Source organism: Camellia sinensis, chromosome 1, assembly GCF_055761805.1.
Source record: "Camellia sinensis isolate YWXY chromosome 1, ASM5576180v1, whole genome shotgun sequence".
NCBI lineage: Eukaryota > Viridiplantae > Streptophyta > Magnoliopsida > Ericales > Theaceae > Camellia > Camellia sinensis.
In genome coordinates this window covers 95767212-95783885 of record NC_138961.1, presented here as the reverse complement: position 1 = coordinate 95783885, position 16674 = coordinate 95767212, and positions in this window count along the sequence as shown.

Genomic DNA, 16674 nt, shown 5'->3' with positions numbered 1-16674 from the left:
CACAAAATAGCGCAATGCGTTAGGCAACGCGAGTGCACAGGACAGTGCAATGGAATGCATGCAAAATGCAATGAGATGCGCAAAACAGCGCGAAATTGAAATGCACAAAACAGTGCAATGCGCAGAACAGCACGAGGTTTGAAATGCACAAAACAGTGCAATGCGCAGAACAGCGCGAACAATTTTGAAATGCACAAAACAGTGCAATGCGCAGAACAGCGCGAACAATACAATGCACAAAACAGTGCAATGCGCAGTGTGACACGCAAGCCACACGGAATGTAAACGAGCTTAAATGCGCAACAACGCACGTATTCCGGAATGCATGACAATGCAAGGAATGGAAATGCAATGATGATGCATGAGAAATGTGCACGACAATGCAAAGGGGTGCGTGTTGCAACGCATGTAACACGTGCATAACAATGCAAATGTGCGGCGCACGACAGTGCGATGTAATGTACCGAAGTAGTGTGATGAACTTGTGCAACACACATGGGGTAGCTTTTGAATTCAAAATGATACAAAAAGGATACACCTTGCATGAATTTGAGTGCCACGCACTGGAGACACGGTCCGCGGTCAAAACGGAGACCGGTTGAGCGTCGGAGATGCACTTTCTTGCACTTTCTTGAGCTATGAAGACCACAAACTTCTCAAATGGCCTAAACAAGGCTGTGGGAACCCCACCGGCCGAAAGATGAGGCCACCGGCCGGCCATCGGCACAAAAACAATTCTATCGGCACAAAAAAGTGCCGACCGGCACAAAAAAGTGCCGACCGGCAAATAGTTGCTGGTGCGGGGCAGTTTTGTCTTTTCACCTTGGGTGTTATAAAATAGGGCTTCATGCCCTATTTTCTCACTTCTCCACCGCCGAAATCCCTTCCTCTCTCTCTCTAGGGTATTTCTCTCTCATTTTTCGCCCGTTTCTTCGCGTTCTACGCCCGTTTCGTCGTCGGATTCGCGATCCTCTTCGCGTTTCGGACATTTTCCACCGATCACATTCTCGTTTCGGTGCCTCGTTCGGCGTTCTCGCCTTCTCGGGGTTTGTTCCCCTCACTTTCCTCTTCATTTCCGTGCCTCTTCACATTCCGGCCTCCCCGTCCATTTCCGACCCTCTTGGGAGTTGACTTTTCAGTTGACTCTTCGTATTCCGACCCGGTTTTCCTTTTCCGGGCCATTTTCACACCACTCTCTACATGGCGGACGACATTCCACGTGGCGGGACTCCCCCGGACCACGAGATGGATCCCGGGGTCGAGCTCTTACCACTGAGCGAGCGCCCGTTCGACCCGGCGACCTACCGGCCGGCGATCCACGTTCTGCCCCCAGACGGCCTGCGTCAGTTCCGGAGCTTTGAGAGGTACGCGGCGCCTGAGCTACTACTACGCGAGCCTACCTCCCACCTTTCATTCGGCACTCCCGAGTTAACTCTTCATCTTCTGCTTTACTTTCTGCAATGTAGGATACAAAACCGCCATAGTTAGCTGTATTCTTTAATTGCTGAAATCTGATATGCCGTAGACCGTAGTTGACTGTAAACATACATACAACTGATATCTGCTTGAGACTGACACATGCACACACACTGCACTAGTCCTGAATCACCCAAACACACGGCACACACTGTATTCCACTGCATACACACTGGTACCCAGTATTTGTCTGAATCTGTTAGATTTGCACACATGCTACATCTGTTCTGAAACACTCAAACACGTTGATACAGCATACGTATTTTACTGTAAGCACACCGGCACCCGGTATTTGCCTGAATCTGACAAACTTGCATACATGCCATATCTGTCTTTTCAAAACTGCATTTTGAATGTTGTCTTGCCATTGTTATTTTCTGTTTGTAGGAGGGTTCCCATACCATTCGCGGGTATGGGAATACTGGTGCTCGGGAGTGGTATGACGAGCTCCCTGATGCAGTCCAGCGCATCGTGGACCGAGCAGGCTTTGGCACCTTCTGCCGAGGGCTCTCTAGGCTCTCCACATGCAGACCTCTTCTCGCCGCTTTGGCGGAGAGGTGATGGGACACCACCGATTCTTTCCATTTTTCTGCTGCGGGGGATATGACGATGACCCCTTATGACTTCTCGATGCTCACAGGCATCGGGGTAGGGGGTGATCCGATCCCCTTTGACACCGACATGGATGAGTGGACCGCCGCTCAGGTCCATCTACTGGGGGAGGCGCCACCGCTAGCTCGTCCAGGCTTCGTCCGATACTCCTGGTTCGAGGCACAGTTCAGGGTCCAGCCCGTATTAGGGGAGGAGGTGCAGATGACCGAGGAGGACGTGGAGAGGTATGCCCGCGGCTTCCTCATGTTCCTGTTCGGGACTACTATCTTCGCCGACCGGGCGAACACCGTGCCTCTCTGCCTTCTCAGCGCACTGGTGGACGTCCGAGACATTTTGCACTATGACTGGGGCGGCGCTGCTCTGGCCACCCTGTACGGCTATATGAGCTCGGCTTCGCGCGGCAGCGGCCAGCTACTTGGAGGTTACTGGCGGGCTTGGGAGGTACATTTCTTCTCCGCTTTTTCATTTCTGTCCGATATTCTCTGTACTCTTGTACACTGCACACACTGCGGTCTGCTTTACACTCACTGTATACTGTACACACGTCACACACATACATTCTGTTTTACACTGACTGTACACTGCTCACACTGTACACTGCACACAATACACGGCTCAACACACGGCTCTGCCATTTCTGCTTTATTCTGTATATTCTGCTTTATCTGATGGTCGTACTAACATCTGTTTTGCAGTTGTGGGTTTACGCCTACTTCCCTAGGCTTCCACCCGTACCAGTCGCGGAGCCTCCTCCGACTGTTCCTTTCTCGAGTCGCTTTGACGGGAGATGCACCCGGCGACCACGAGAGACGCTCGGCTTCTTCCGCCGATATTTCGACACCATCACCCCCGCGGAGGTATGCTTTACTTACAGTTCATTTAACTTCGCTTTCCCATTGCATGTTTCAATAACAGTAGATAACAAACTGTCTGTTACTTTCAGATCACATGGCGGCCATGGGCTTCCTTGCCTTCGGCGATGCGGGGTCGGTTCCCTGGTGCTGAGGAGACCTCGCATTTCCGAATTCTGCTAGAGGGCCCGGTCTGTCGGGCTTGGTACCTGGGGGAGCGTTTTCTACGCCAGACCCTGGGGTTACGTGAGCAGATAGTCCCGGCTCACCCTCCTGCAGAGATGAGGGAGACTAAGGGGCTTACCGCTGAGCAGCTGGATGATTACTCCATCGGCTGGGAGGAGGCCGGCTTCCGAGGCACTGGCGACTATCAGGAGTACGTGCGGACGTACCTGATGCGTCCCTTGAGCGGCCGTCGAGCAGAGGGGGCCAGGCCTGTAGCATCGGCGACTGGGGCCGGAGCGGGAGCAGGGGCTGGATCTTCGAGGAGGGCCCGGGTCCGTGGCAGGGGCGGAGTGCGAGGAGGACGAGGAGCTGGCTGGCCTGCCCTGCCTGCTGTACTGACTTTCCAGGGGCAGGGTGGGTCGACCTATCAGATCCCCTTCGCCCCTCCACCGGCTGGTCACGAGTTCATTGACATCCCCGACTTACCGCCGGTATGTTCTACTGCATTTCGTACAGTCATTTCATTTCAGTTTGATATTCCACAGAATATTGATGCATCTGATACTTTTGCAGGCTTCTTCTGAGTACACCCGTCAGTCGTTGGCGATGAATGCCTCGATGATGGGGATGCTCCAGCGGACTTTTGACCACCTAGCCGTCTACAGCATACCGGTATATCCTTCTGACACTGGCCTCAAACCATTCATACACTGCTTTGCATAATCTGATGCACGGCACAACACCTGATACACTGATCTCACAGCATCTGACACACTGCATATACTGCATTCTGCACTGTACTCTGTACTGATAAACTGCTCACAGCATTCTTACACTGTACTCACATACTGCATTCTGCACTGATAAACTGCTCACGGCATTCATACACTGTACTCATACACTGCATTCTGCACCTTTAAACTGTTCACAGTGTACTGATGCATTTCCCTTTTTGTGTACTTTTCAGCCTCCTTTCCAGATTCCCATGGCGGGGGGTGCTCCAGCTAGACCTTCTGTCCCTGCTCGGGGGAGAGATGAGGAGGGCAGGATATTTCCCCATACCAGGGGAGGGCGTACTCACGTCGGGAGTAGCTCGCGAGCTCCAGTCCCGGACGACGACGACGACGAGGAGTCAGAGGCGGAGGCAGGGTCATCGGAGGAGGAGACCGGAGGCGATTCTAGCTCGGGCTCTGACGACGACGCTGATGATGCCCCTGGACCTTCGTCCAGGAAGAGGACCAGGACGGACTGACGGCCCTTGGAGTGATCGACACAGATGCAGATTTTTGCTATCTTTTCTTCTTTGTACTTTTCCTTTTGTTGGTAGTTAGATTACCTTGTACTGCCGCAGGCAGATTTTTGTTTCTAAAACTTGTACATTTGAAAAACTAAGTAAATGAAACAGACTTTTTATTTGAAAAAGTGCTTACATTTACACATTTCATGCATTGCATCGCATCTCATCATGTTACACCTCAATGTAAATGGAATTGATTGGCTGTCTGAAAATTGAACACTTGCACTGTAATAATCAGATGACTTAAACAGCCAACAGCAAAATAACCCAAGCAACCCACTGCCTGATTCTGGACACACAGCCCTTACTCTGTTGGGGATTAATCTGCATACAGCCCATAACACAGCATTCGATTCATTCTGCACACGGCAAATTCTGAACAAACGGCCCAATCTGACAGGTCGGACCTCAAAGATGGAACCGGTTGGAGTCGAGACACGTTCAAATGTAGAGAATGGCACAGCATTCTGAGCATAGATGATTTTTGAAATCGAATGAGGGTTTTTCAGACCGGGATATCGAGCTTACAACTGAACACAGCGGGGAGGACTCAAACAAAGAGGTACACGACCTAAACACAACGAGACACGCTCGGAAAAGACTCGAAACAAAAAACGAGACCGTCAAATGAAAGAGACACGACACACAGACGCGTAAACGAAGATGGGGGACCTCGGACCACGAGGAGCCAGTTCAATCTGGGTATTGTTTCCCACCCTTTCTGATTTGTGATCCTCACATCACTCGACTTTCAAGCTCGGATTTTCTCTCAAAACCCTTTTCCTCACTTTTCTCTCAACTTACACCTCTCTATTCTTCATATCTCTCATTTTTCAATCCCTCCCCGGGGTGATTGATGGATAAATAGAAAGTTGCGGGTTCACGCCCGATGCCGTTAGCTCACAGCTATTCTTCCGGCGAGCAGAGTGCTCTTCTGGCAAGTACGTCGATGACGGGGGAGAGACAGAACGCCTGGCTCAACTGTGCCCCTAGTTCATCATTTTAACCATTCTTTGTTTTTGCTTTCTACTAAAATAGTTTTGATCAAAATGAGAGTCGGATTAACGTACTTGTTCGATTTTTGATTTGAAAAGCATGCAAGTCAGGCTGCAAGTACTGAAAATTTTCCTTTTGGGGTCCAAGACAATGGTCCAGTTTTGGAAAATGGAATAGTTTTCGAGAAAATAGTCAACCTCAGTAAAAATTTTCAAAAACTATTTTTCAAACAGCTGATGCTCAACAAGCATGGAGCTTACCCTTTGAGATGCGCAACCTCGAATCGGGGGCAATGGAAAATTGCCCCTGGTTTGAAGGGGGGTGGGAGGCAACGGAAAGTTGCCCCTAGTTTGAATGGCGTCTCACGACGGCTTGTGGCAACGGAAAGTTGCCCCTTGTTTGGGATGGTGCCGCAGCAATCCGCAGACAGTCTTCATTGGCGGTGGTCGAGCTCTCAGACACAGAGATGACGAAGACGGTCACAACACATATATGGACACAATCACCTTGAAGGGTGTTGGCCACTGGACTTTGGGGATGAAATTGAAACCATTGCATGGACTGATACGCTTATGAAAGCGTTGGGGGCTGGACTTCATGATGAAGTTGCCTACGTATCCCAAACATGGGAATCAAGCCTTACGTAGTTCCGGTTAAGGTCCACTCGGGTATTTTAACCTTCACTTTGTTTGGCTCTTATTTTTGCCAAGGCGCCCAATGCGGGTTTTCGACCTTGCGAGCTTCTTTTCATTTTCTATTTCTTTCTCAATTCTTTTTCTTTTCTATTTTTTTCTTTTTCAATCTTTCTTTTTGTATTTTTCTCTTTTTTTGTTGTATTTTTCTCTTGCTCTAACTTTTGCCTGGGCCGCCCTTCCGGGTTTTCGGCCCAGCGAGCCTCTCAAAGGGTAAAAGTGTAGCAAGTCCATGCCAAATGGTTTTTTTGAAATTGAGGCCTCTCTGTATCTAGGAGAACGGCTGTTGCACTGATTTGTGGAGAATCCATCCCGGTTGCTCTACGAGCTTCTTCCGACGAGATCTACTCCTTCTGATTCGGCTTTGGTGCCTCCTGCTCGAGGGCTGTTTCGAAACTGGCCACACAGGCCTCCATGGCGTTTGTCCGTTGAACTTTCTGAACATTCTGAACGGGTTCAAACTCGGAAAACAAATAGGTTGAATCTTGAGACTGAGAGCGATCCTAGGCTGCGCAATCTCAAGAGCGATTCCACACAGGTCTTCGCAGGGCCGCGTAAAACATTTGCTTTTGAAAGTTTTTAAGAAGGCGACGAATCGCTCGCGCCGAAGATAGTGTGGAACCAATCTGGATCAGGCCAGGGTCCTTCTCAGTACTCACGCCGACAAGCATGATTTCATTCATAAAAAGGCTTAGCACGCGTCTCTTTCTCTCGAAATGATCAAAATTTTGCAAAACCCGAGGAATTCCTTCCTCTTCGTTTTCATCACCGCAGTGTTCAAAAGTTTGTTTTTTGAAAAACTTAGGTTAATGCAATGAGTTTGGGCACACAGGAGAGCAGGCGAGATGTACTGTCAGCCCACTCAAATTCTCTGGTCCTTATGCTGAAAGCAAGCATGAAGGTGAGATAGCAACAGCTGTTTCAATCGGCTCTATTGGTGCAACTGGCCCCTCGGCAGAAACAGACTCAAAACAAAAAAAAACAGATAATAATTACAGAACGAAATGGTGTTCGGGACAACAACCCCAGAATCACTTGGTATTATATACAACGGGGACTGACTCGATACAACAAGACAGACCCTTAAGCAAAAAAGACTGACTCAAAACAAAGAGACAGATTCAAAACAAAAGACTGACTCGACATCTAAGCCAAGATTTACAAAACTCGGTTTCACCGATGCTCAAAAATACGTGCCAGACGCTTCATCAAAAATGTACCAAGTGTTGCCCGCAGGCGGTTCACTTTACATACTCGCAGTATCTGAGCCCTCGAAATCCAGCAACTGAGTGGTGACGGGCTTGCCTGAGGTGGGTGGTAGGATAACCTTGTTATCAACCAAATCCTGCACTTCATGACGAAGACGGGAACATCCATCGGTACTGTGACCGGACTGTTGATGGTACGCGCAGTACAAGGTAGCATCATGAGTGGCGGGGAGATTCTTCGAGAGTGGCCGGGACTCCAAAGGCTTAAGATGCCCATTCTTCGCCAATATCAGCAATGCCCTAGACAAAGGCATGTGGAGGTCGTGAAAGACCTTGCGCCCTCGGGGCAGGTACTTTGCAGTTTGAGGATTCTTGCCAGATGCGCTGGCGAAAGGATCAGCTGGCGCTGCCTTGGCCTTTTGAACCTTCCCCGGTGCAGGGTTGGGAACTACAGGAATTGTCTGGGCATGACGGGGCCCATCCCGATTTTCTGTCTGGCTTGAACTGCCCTTGGTTGGAGCGGGGAAAGCATCATCTACAGCTTTGGTCACTATTGCAGATGTTTGTTGCTTGTTCATCCCTCTGGCCTTCAAAGCCTCGACTGCCCACAGCAGTTGCTCAACGGGGTCGGCGTCTATCTTTGCCTTGTCCTTTCCTTTGGCCTCAGCCTGATCGAGGGCCTGGGTTGGTGCTGGCATGTCGTAGCTATAGCCGGAAGCCACCTCTGGCTGGCTGAGCTCTATCACAATCCGCCCCAGTAGCGGGGGCTCCTGTGGTACAAAATTCCCGGCATACGGCGCCGCTGGCGGTGAAGCCGACATTCCATAGGCGAGGTCTGCCACAGACCTTTGGAGGTCGCCTATCATCCCCATCAATTCGAAGGTGGTGGGCTCACGAGCCTGGTATAACTGGGGAGCCCAGACCGGGTGCACAACGGGCATCCTGGGCGGATATGACATACTAATGCTGGCCTCACTTTGCGGAGTGGTTCCCTGCTCCGGTGCGGCTGTCATAACCACAACTTCTTCTGAATTTTGTGCTGCCATAAATCCTGCCTCAGCAAAGGGGGAGACACTGACTATTCTGTATCAACTCTGCAACTCTCTGAACTGAAAGAAAAACAGACAGCATTTCAGCCCAAACTGATCAATCACGGGTGTAGCCAAACAACTGTACCCTACTGCTGATCACTGTTCCCAGAAGTCACTATTCCCGAAAGCTGAACCAATGCCCGCGGATAACTGATTCTCACAACTGATACTGATACTGGTGTCCCCAGGTTTGATACTCAAACTTGCAAACTGACATGTGCATTCCTGTAGAGCAACACTCTAAAAGCACATAGCAAGTAAAAGAGAACAAAACACCCCTATGCTGGGGTAGGGTTTCCCTGTCCTATTTTGTCAGGAGTTAGGGTTTCACTACGCACACAGCGGTTTCAAACAACCTATAATCGGGTAAGCAACCTGTCCTAGCTTGGAATGGTCACTATGGATTCCGATATGCACTAGGTCGAATGGTCAAAAAGGGTGCCCCGGTAAACCGGGGTTTGTGTTCCCATGCTGTCAGAGCCCATAGCCGGTCAGCCTTATGGACATGCCTTGACAAGGCAAGCCTCCGGCAAACCGTTCAGGAATGGCAGATGGCAAACACTGTGTTCCTAGGCGCACCAATGCACATGCAATGCAAAGAAACACATAAATGAGATCAAAACAGGATATCACGAGTTCGAGTCAAGCTCTCTAAATCCCCAGCAGAGTCGCCAGAAACTGTAACAGCGCCCGCGTGGGCCTCATGCAACAGTTCGGACTCAATTTGTGTCACGGTTCTTAATCTGAACCAAAGAGTCCAAATCTGGCAAATCGTTTTGAGAAACAGATTTTTGAAAAAGTAGTGCCAAACATGGACTGCTTTGCCAGATACAGAGTCGCCACATAAATATTTTTTATGGGAGAATTTAGGAAACCCTGACTCGGTGCCGAAGGCCACATGTCCGTCATCACCGGAGTTGTCTCGGCTCGGGAGCTTGGGTACGATCGGGGAAGGTCAGCTATGAGCACCCCCTTTCGCCCGGTCCGAAGACCGGCCTCTACTAACCGTGATATCCGTTTTTGAAAACTTTATGTGTTCTTATTCCGATTATCAGCCTAGAATTACTATGTTATGCGCACAGCAAACAAGTATAGACTAGATTGCCTAATTTGGAAATAAACATTGCATATCCGTTCGGTTTGAAAATGCTTTGGAATTTGCTACTCGCAAGTAGGCTAAAATGCGGATTTCAACGAGTCTTTCCAACTCAAACAATCCAACCTTCACCCACAGGCATTCAAAACAGTTTAACACATAAGCATCTAGCCACATGTTAAGCATGCTGTCATGGCAACATTCACACTCATGCGATATGCTAAAGCGGAAATACTTACATAGTACTCCATGCCAAAACAAAGAACTTGTTAGCAAACATGCATGATCCAAGTCCATGTTAAAAATGGCTAATGCAACACATGCAAAGATGCTAGAATAGGCTCGGCTATCCTAAACATGTCATGTGAAAATGCACAATTATCACGTATTCAGTTCGGAATTTGAAAATACGTATGCAGTTCGCGTGATGTACCGAGCCTAATGCATGTAATACAAATGCATGGATGCACACATGCATAGCATGAGGTATGCTAAAATAAATGTGCCCTAATCTACCATCATAAGCAGGTAAATAAAAGGGAAGAAAGAAGTGAGGTTGGAAGACATACACACCACCCACACACACTTATTACAGATTTGCCCTCGCTCGGAGGGACCGAATAAATAATACAAATTAATTAACTACACCAGCTAATTAAACATTACAAATTAATTAATTAACAAATTAACTAATTTAGGAAAACAATAAAACGTCTCGAGAAGCGCGCCGCCATGCGCAAGCTGCCTCTGTTTTCCTCCCTTTCCTCCTCTGGAGGTTGTCAAAACCTCAGGACTACATCCTTGGACAGAGGGGATCATCACCGGCTAGATGAAATTTCCACCGGCAGTGTTGTATGGCCATCGGCACAAAGTTGAAGCTGTCAGCAGAGAAAATAGTGCCGGTCGGCACATTACACTGCCGGTCGACAGAGTATTCCTGCAGAACCTGCAACTCACAGCAACAGAGGGCAAAACAAGGCATGGCAGCACAATTCAAAGCATGTATGCACCAACCATGTCTCTTATCATTGTAATGACTCAAAGGGACATGCGCCTCGGTTCTTGGACCACCAATTACGCATTTCCATGCATGATGGCCCAAAGAACCAAGCATGCAACTTTGGTTTCAAATGCATGCAAACCAATCAAACAAACTCCCAATCCCTATCACCAATTCAAGGAACAAGGCATGCATGCAAAATGCAATGCAACCTAGGCATACAAGCTAGGAATGCAACATGGCATGGCAATTAACTTATGCAAGCATACAAGCATGCATATGGCAATACAAATGAGTGCAAAGATGGACTTAAACATGAATTAGGCGACTCTAAAATAGGCCTAAAACAGTAGCCATAAGTGCTAAAGAGTGAAGGCTAAATGGCATACACACAAATGCACATAAGGACCAACACTTAAGCACAAAACAAACAATATTCAAGCACACTTGAAAGGGACAAACATGAACAATTAGCATGCATTATAAGCCTTGAAATCATGCTAATACATGGTGCCAAACCAAGCAACAAATCAAGCCAAGCATGCATCAAATGGCCTAAGTGTTCAAAGCAAATCAATGAGGCATTGAACTACACTTAACATGACCAAACATGGCATGCAGAGAAGGACCGAAATCAGAGGTTTAGCATGTTAAAACAAAGCTAAAGGACTACTTAGATGGCATCTAAATGGCCCAAATTCAAAGGCATACACCATGGTCAAAACATGGAACATTGCAACACATGCTTTCAAAGCATTAAAGAGGCATGCAAGGCAATCCAACAAGCATGGAAATGGGACTGAAATAGCATGTAGGATGATTCCAAATCACCAAAACAATGCAAAGATGGCATGCTACACATGCACATACTCAAGGCCAACAAGCCCAAATACAAAGGAGCTATATAATGCATGCAAAGATCAACCCAAACGATTATGGACAGAGCTAAAACATGGCAAAATAAGCACATAAACTTCACAAATGCAAGCCTAAAACATGCTCCAACAAAGGCTAACAACCTAGAACATGTTAAGGCACAAATAGGGCATTACATGGCAACTATGCTAAACATGCATGGAGTTCCAAAACCAACTTGAAATCATGTTATATCATGGATATATAAGCATGAAAAACAAACCAAATATGCTCAACACACACTCAAGCATAGGCTTCCTTAAGAGGCCAAAATAGGTCCTTTTCAAGGACAACAAGGAGAGGGGGTGGCCCTCTCCTTCTTGGGACTTCAAAGCATCATCTTCACCACTGAAATCCCTCAAGATTTCAGTGGTGAAGAGACCTCAACACCAAAATCCCGGAGCTAACACAAAATGGCTCAAAATGAGGCCTTTTGAGGCCTAAGGGTGGTCAACACCCCTCAAACAACAAAACACTCTTAATAAACAATAAAGAGGGCTTAAAAATAGAACTTTTTATGTTATACAATAATCACAAAAACAGCTCTAAGACTAGTAGAAAATCAATGCAAAAAAGGGGGAAAAAAGGACTAGTTTCTCACCCTTGTAGTCCTCTTCAACAAAGATGCTCCAATGGCCTCCTTGAGCTTGAATCCAAGACAAAAACTTCAAAACACACTCTTTAGAACCTCAGCTCCAAGAGGAAGGTGAAACACTAGGTGTTTGTGTGCAATAGTGAGACACAAAACACCTAGTGTGCAAAATGAGAGGAAAAGAGAGATAGGTGAGTGTATCTAACCCTAACCCTAGGAAAAACCAGAGCTCTCCTCTGTCTTCTCTCCTCAAAAATGTCTAAAGCCTCTCTTCTTGCCTTAGAGAGAGCTCCTCTCTATATGCCTCTTGTAAAGCTTACAAGACAAGCTTTGCAAGAGGGAGATCCCTCCATACACGTGTATGGAGGGGAGCAAAAGCTATACAGCTGTCTAAAAATATCTGCAAAAGTAGATGAACAGCAATCGGCCGACAAAAAATGCCATCTTGGCCAAACAAAGTGCCGACCGGCACAAAATAGTGCTGACCGGCAACAAATAGTGCCGGTCGGCAAACAATATTGCCGGTGGCAGCAAAAACCAGCCGGTGGCATCTAGCCACTGCCGGTGATGGGTGGGGATGGTCTACAAGCCCCACCTTGCCCTTCCAAGGCAGGATGCAAGTGTTTGGTGCAAAACCAGACACTAAACGGTCGAGTTCGGGGATCCTGAGGCAAGGCGCGTGAGCCGAGACCTCCGGGAACTCCAAACGAACACAAACATGGAAGATCACCGTGTGTTCAAACAGTGACGTCCAAGTCTTGAGGACGGTCAAAAATGGGGTGTCTACAACCCCGTTACCCACAAACACAATTTCTTCCTGTTTCGGTAGTTTAAACACAACTCGTTTTGTTACACAATCAATGGTGCCACAATATTTAGTCAACCAATCCATGCCCAAAATTACATCGAAATGTCTAAAGTTCAAGGGCAATAAGTCTACATACAGAATAACATTCCCAATACGCATGTCACAAAGTAGATATACAGAAGCACACAATACAGATTCACCGAATGGAGCACACACGCATAGCAAATATTGTAATGGTTCTAGAGGTCTACTCAGTCTAGATGCAAATGCACAAGTTACAAAAGAGTGCGTTGATCCAGAGTCAATTAACACAAAAGCATCCTGATTGCATATAGGAATAGTACCTGAGACAACGGCATCAGCATTCCGTGTATCACCCGGAACAAGCGCAAAAACTCGTCCTTGCCTCACGGTATCTCCAGTAGTAGTAGATCTCATAGTATTCCCTGGTTTTGGGATTGACGCTGTTGAGCTAGCAGCTAATTTTCCACTGTTCTGATTACAATCTTGGCCATATGCCCCGTTTTACCACATTTAAGACAAGCCCCTGACACGCAATAACAAACTCCACGGTGCCTTTTGCTACAAATATTGCACATTGGAGAGGTATCTCGGGAAGAGTTAGAAGTATTTGAGGAGCCTGTATTTTGCTTCTTTGAAAATTTCTTCTTCGAGAAGAAGCCCTGCCTTTTATTACCTTTCTAGTCAATTGTCGATTTGGCCTGTCTAGCTATGTTAGCTTCTGATATTATGGCCCGGTCTAGCACCCCAATAGAGGTTTCCAGCTTGAGAACATTCACCCTTTCTAAAATGTCACTTCGAAGCCCACCTTCAAAATGCCTTGCTTTCTTATAGTCGGTATCGATCACATGTGGTGCAAACCTGGCCAATTCAGTGAATTTGGCCTCATACTCGGCTACCGTCATATTGTCTTGTTTCAGTTCCATGAACTCCAATACTTTCCTGTCACAGACACACTGAGGGAAGTACATATCGTAGAAAACTTCCAGGAATCTCGCCCAGCCAATGTCTTTATGATTCTCACGCATTAACATCCACCATCTTCTTGCTTCATCTTCTAGCATAAAGGTGGCTAAAAGTACTTTATGTGTCTTTGAACAAGGAAACACGTGAAACAGCTTTTCAATGCTGAGAACCCACGCCTCGGCTTTTAACGGATCTAATCCCCCATGAAACTGTGGTGGTTTCATTTTCTTAAACTCTTTGGTGAGAGCTATTATCCAGTCATCTTTCTGTAAGTCTGGCACAGGAGGTGCCGGAAGTGGAGGTGGAGGATGTGGTTGCTGCCACTGTTGTTGCCATTTGTAGACGCGCCCGCGCGGGGGGCCCTCGCTACAGTTCGGACTCGATTTGTGTCACGGTTCTTAATCTGAACCAAAGAGTCCAAATTCGGCAAATCGTTTTGAGAAACAGATTTTTTGAAAAGAAGTGCCAAACATGGACTGCTTTGCCAGATAAAGAGTCGCCATCTAAATATTTTAAAATGGGGGAATTTAGGAAACCCTAACTCGGTGCCAAAGGCCACGTGTCCGTCATCACCAAGGTTGCCTCGGCTCAGGAACTTGGGTACGATTGGGGAAGGTCAGCTATGAGCACCCCCTTTCGCCCGATCCGAAGATCGGCCACTACTAACCGTGATATCCAGTTTTGAAAACGTTATGTGTTCTTATTCCATTTATTAGCCTAGAATTACTATGTTACGCGCACAACACACAAGTATAGACTAGATTGCCTAATTTGGAAATAAGCATTACATATCCGTTTGTCTTAAAAAACACTTTGGAATTTGCTACTCGTAAGTAGGCTAAAATACGGATTTCAACGAGTTTTTCCAACTCAGACAATCCAACCTTCACCCACAGGCATCCAAACAGTTTATCACGTAAGCAACTAGCCTCATGGTAATCATGCTATCATGGCAACACCCACACGCATGCAAGGATGCTAAAGCATAAATACTTACATCGTACTCCGTGCCAAAACAATAAACTAGTTAGCCAACATGCATGGTCCTAGTTCATGTCAATTTGACTAATGCAACACATACAGGATGCAATTAGAGTAGGCTCGGCTAACCTAAATATGGCATGTGAAATGCAATCAATTGATGCACGTATTCAATTTGGAATTGAAGTACAAATGCAGTTAGCATGATGTACCGAGCCCGGTGCATGCAATACTGATGAATGATGCACGCATGCATAGCATAAGGTATGCTAAATTAAACATGTCCTATTACTAACCATCAAAGCAGGTAAGTAAAAGGGAGAAAGAAGTGGGGGTTGGAAGACATGCACACACTCACCCACACTTATTACAGATTCGCCCTCGCTCGGAGGGACCAAAAGAATAATACAATTCGAATAATGAATTAACTATCCTAGCTAATTAATTATTACAAATTACCTAATTAGTTAACAAACTAACTAAGCTAAGAAAAATAGTAAACCGCCTCGGGAAGAGAGCTCAATGCAATGCATGCTCGGTCTTGCCCGGGAATTCACCGCCATGCGCAATCTACCTCTATTTTCCCTGCTCTGCTCCTCTGAAGACTGTCAAAGTCTCAGAATTGCTTCTCTGGATACTGGGGAATGCCACCTGCTGGAAAGAATCATCACCGGCTGTGATCTGGTGGTCATCGGCCAAGAATGAATCCATCGGCCATCGAGGGGTTGCCGGTCGGCACTCTATTCAGTCGGTCGGCAGAAAGTGCCTGCAGAACCTGTTTGACAGCAGCAGAGGACAGGACTTTGCATGGCAATGCAATTCAAGCAATGTATGCACCAATCATGTCCCTTATCATGTGAGTGAGTCAAAGGGACATACTCCTTGGTTTTCGGACCATCAATCGAGCATTTTCATGCGTGATGGCCCAAGGGACCAAGTGTGCACATTTTGATGTCAAATGCAATGCAAACCAACAAACCAAAGGGGCCCAATTCCTATCACTAGATCAAGGAACAAGGCATGCATGCATGAGGCAATGCAACCTAGGCTTATGAACTAGCATGCAACATGGACAATACAATGTATACATGCAAGCATGCAAACAAACATGCAAGATAAGCATGCAAGCAAGCAAAGGATGGACTTAAGCATGATTTAGGCAGCTCTATTTAGGCCCAAAAACAGTGGCCAAAGTGCCCAAAATGAAGGACTAATGGCATGCAAACGTGTATGCAAATGATCTCCAACACTTCAAACATTAAAGAGCAATTCTCAAGCACACTTAAGAGGATGCGATCATGGACATATAGCATGCAAATTTAGCCTTGAAAATCATGCAAGAACATGGTGCCAAACCAAGCAAACAAGATAGGCTAAACATGCAACAAATGGCCCAAGCATTCAAGGCAAGCTAATGAAGTATTGAACTACACTTAGCAAGACCAAACATGGCATGAATTTAATGACCAAAAACAGAGTTTTAGCACGTAAAACAAAGCCCAAAAGACCACTTAGATGGCATCTAAATGGCTTGAATTCAAAAGTATGCACAAATGCACTTTCAAGGAGCATACCACACAAGCTCATAAGCCATCAAAGAGGCATCCAAGCCAAGCATACAAGCATACTAAGGGGACTGAAATGATGCTATAAATGGTGCCAAACCGTCAAAATAAGGCAAGTAATGCATGCTACACACTCACACACTTAAGGCCAACAAGCCAAAATGCAAAGGGGCTATACTAAACATGCCATGGCCGACCAAAATGACTAAGGACAGACCTCTAGCATGGCAAGATAAGCACAAAAGCTTCACAAAGCTAGACCTAAAACATGCTTGAACAATGATTTACAACCTAAGGCATGTTAAGGCCTAAACATGGCATTACAAGGTAGGTATGCTAAGC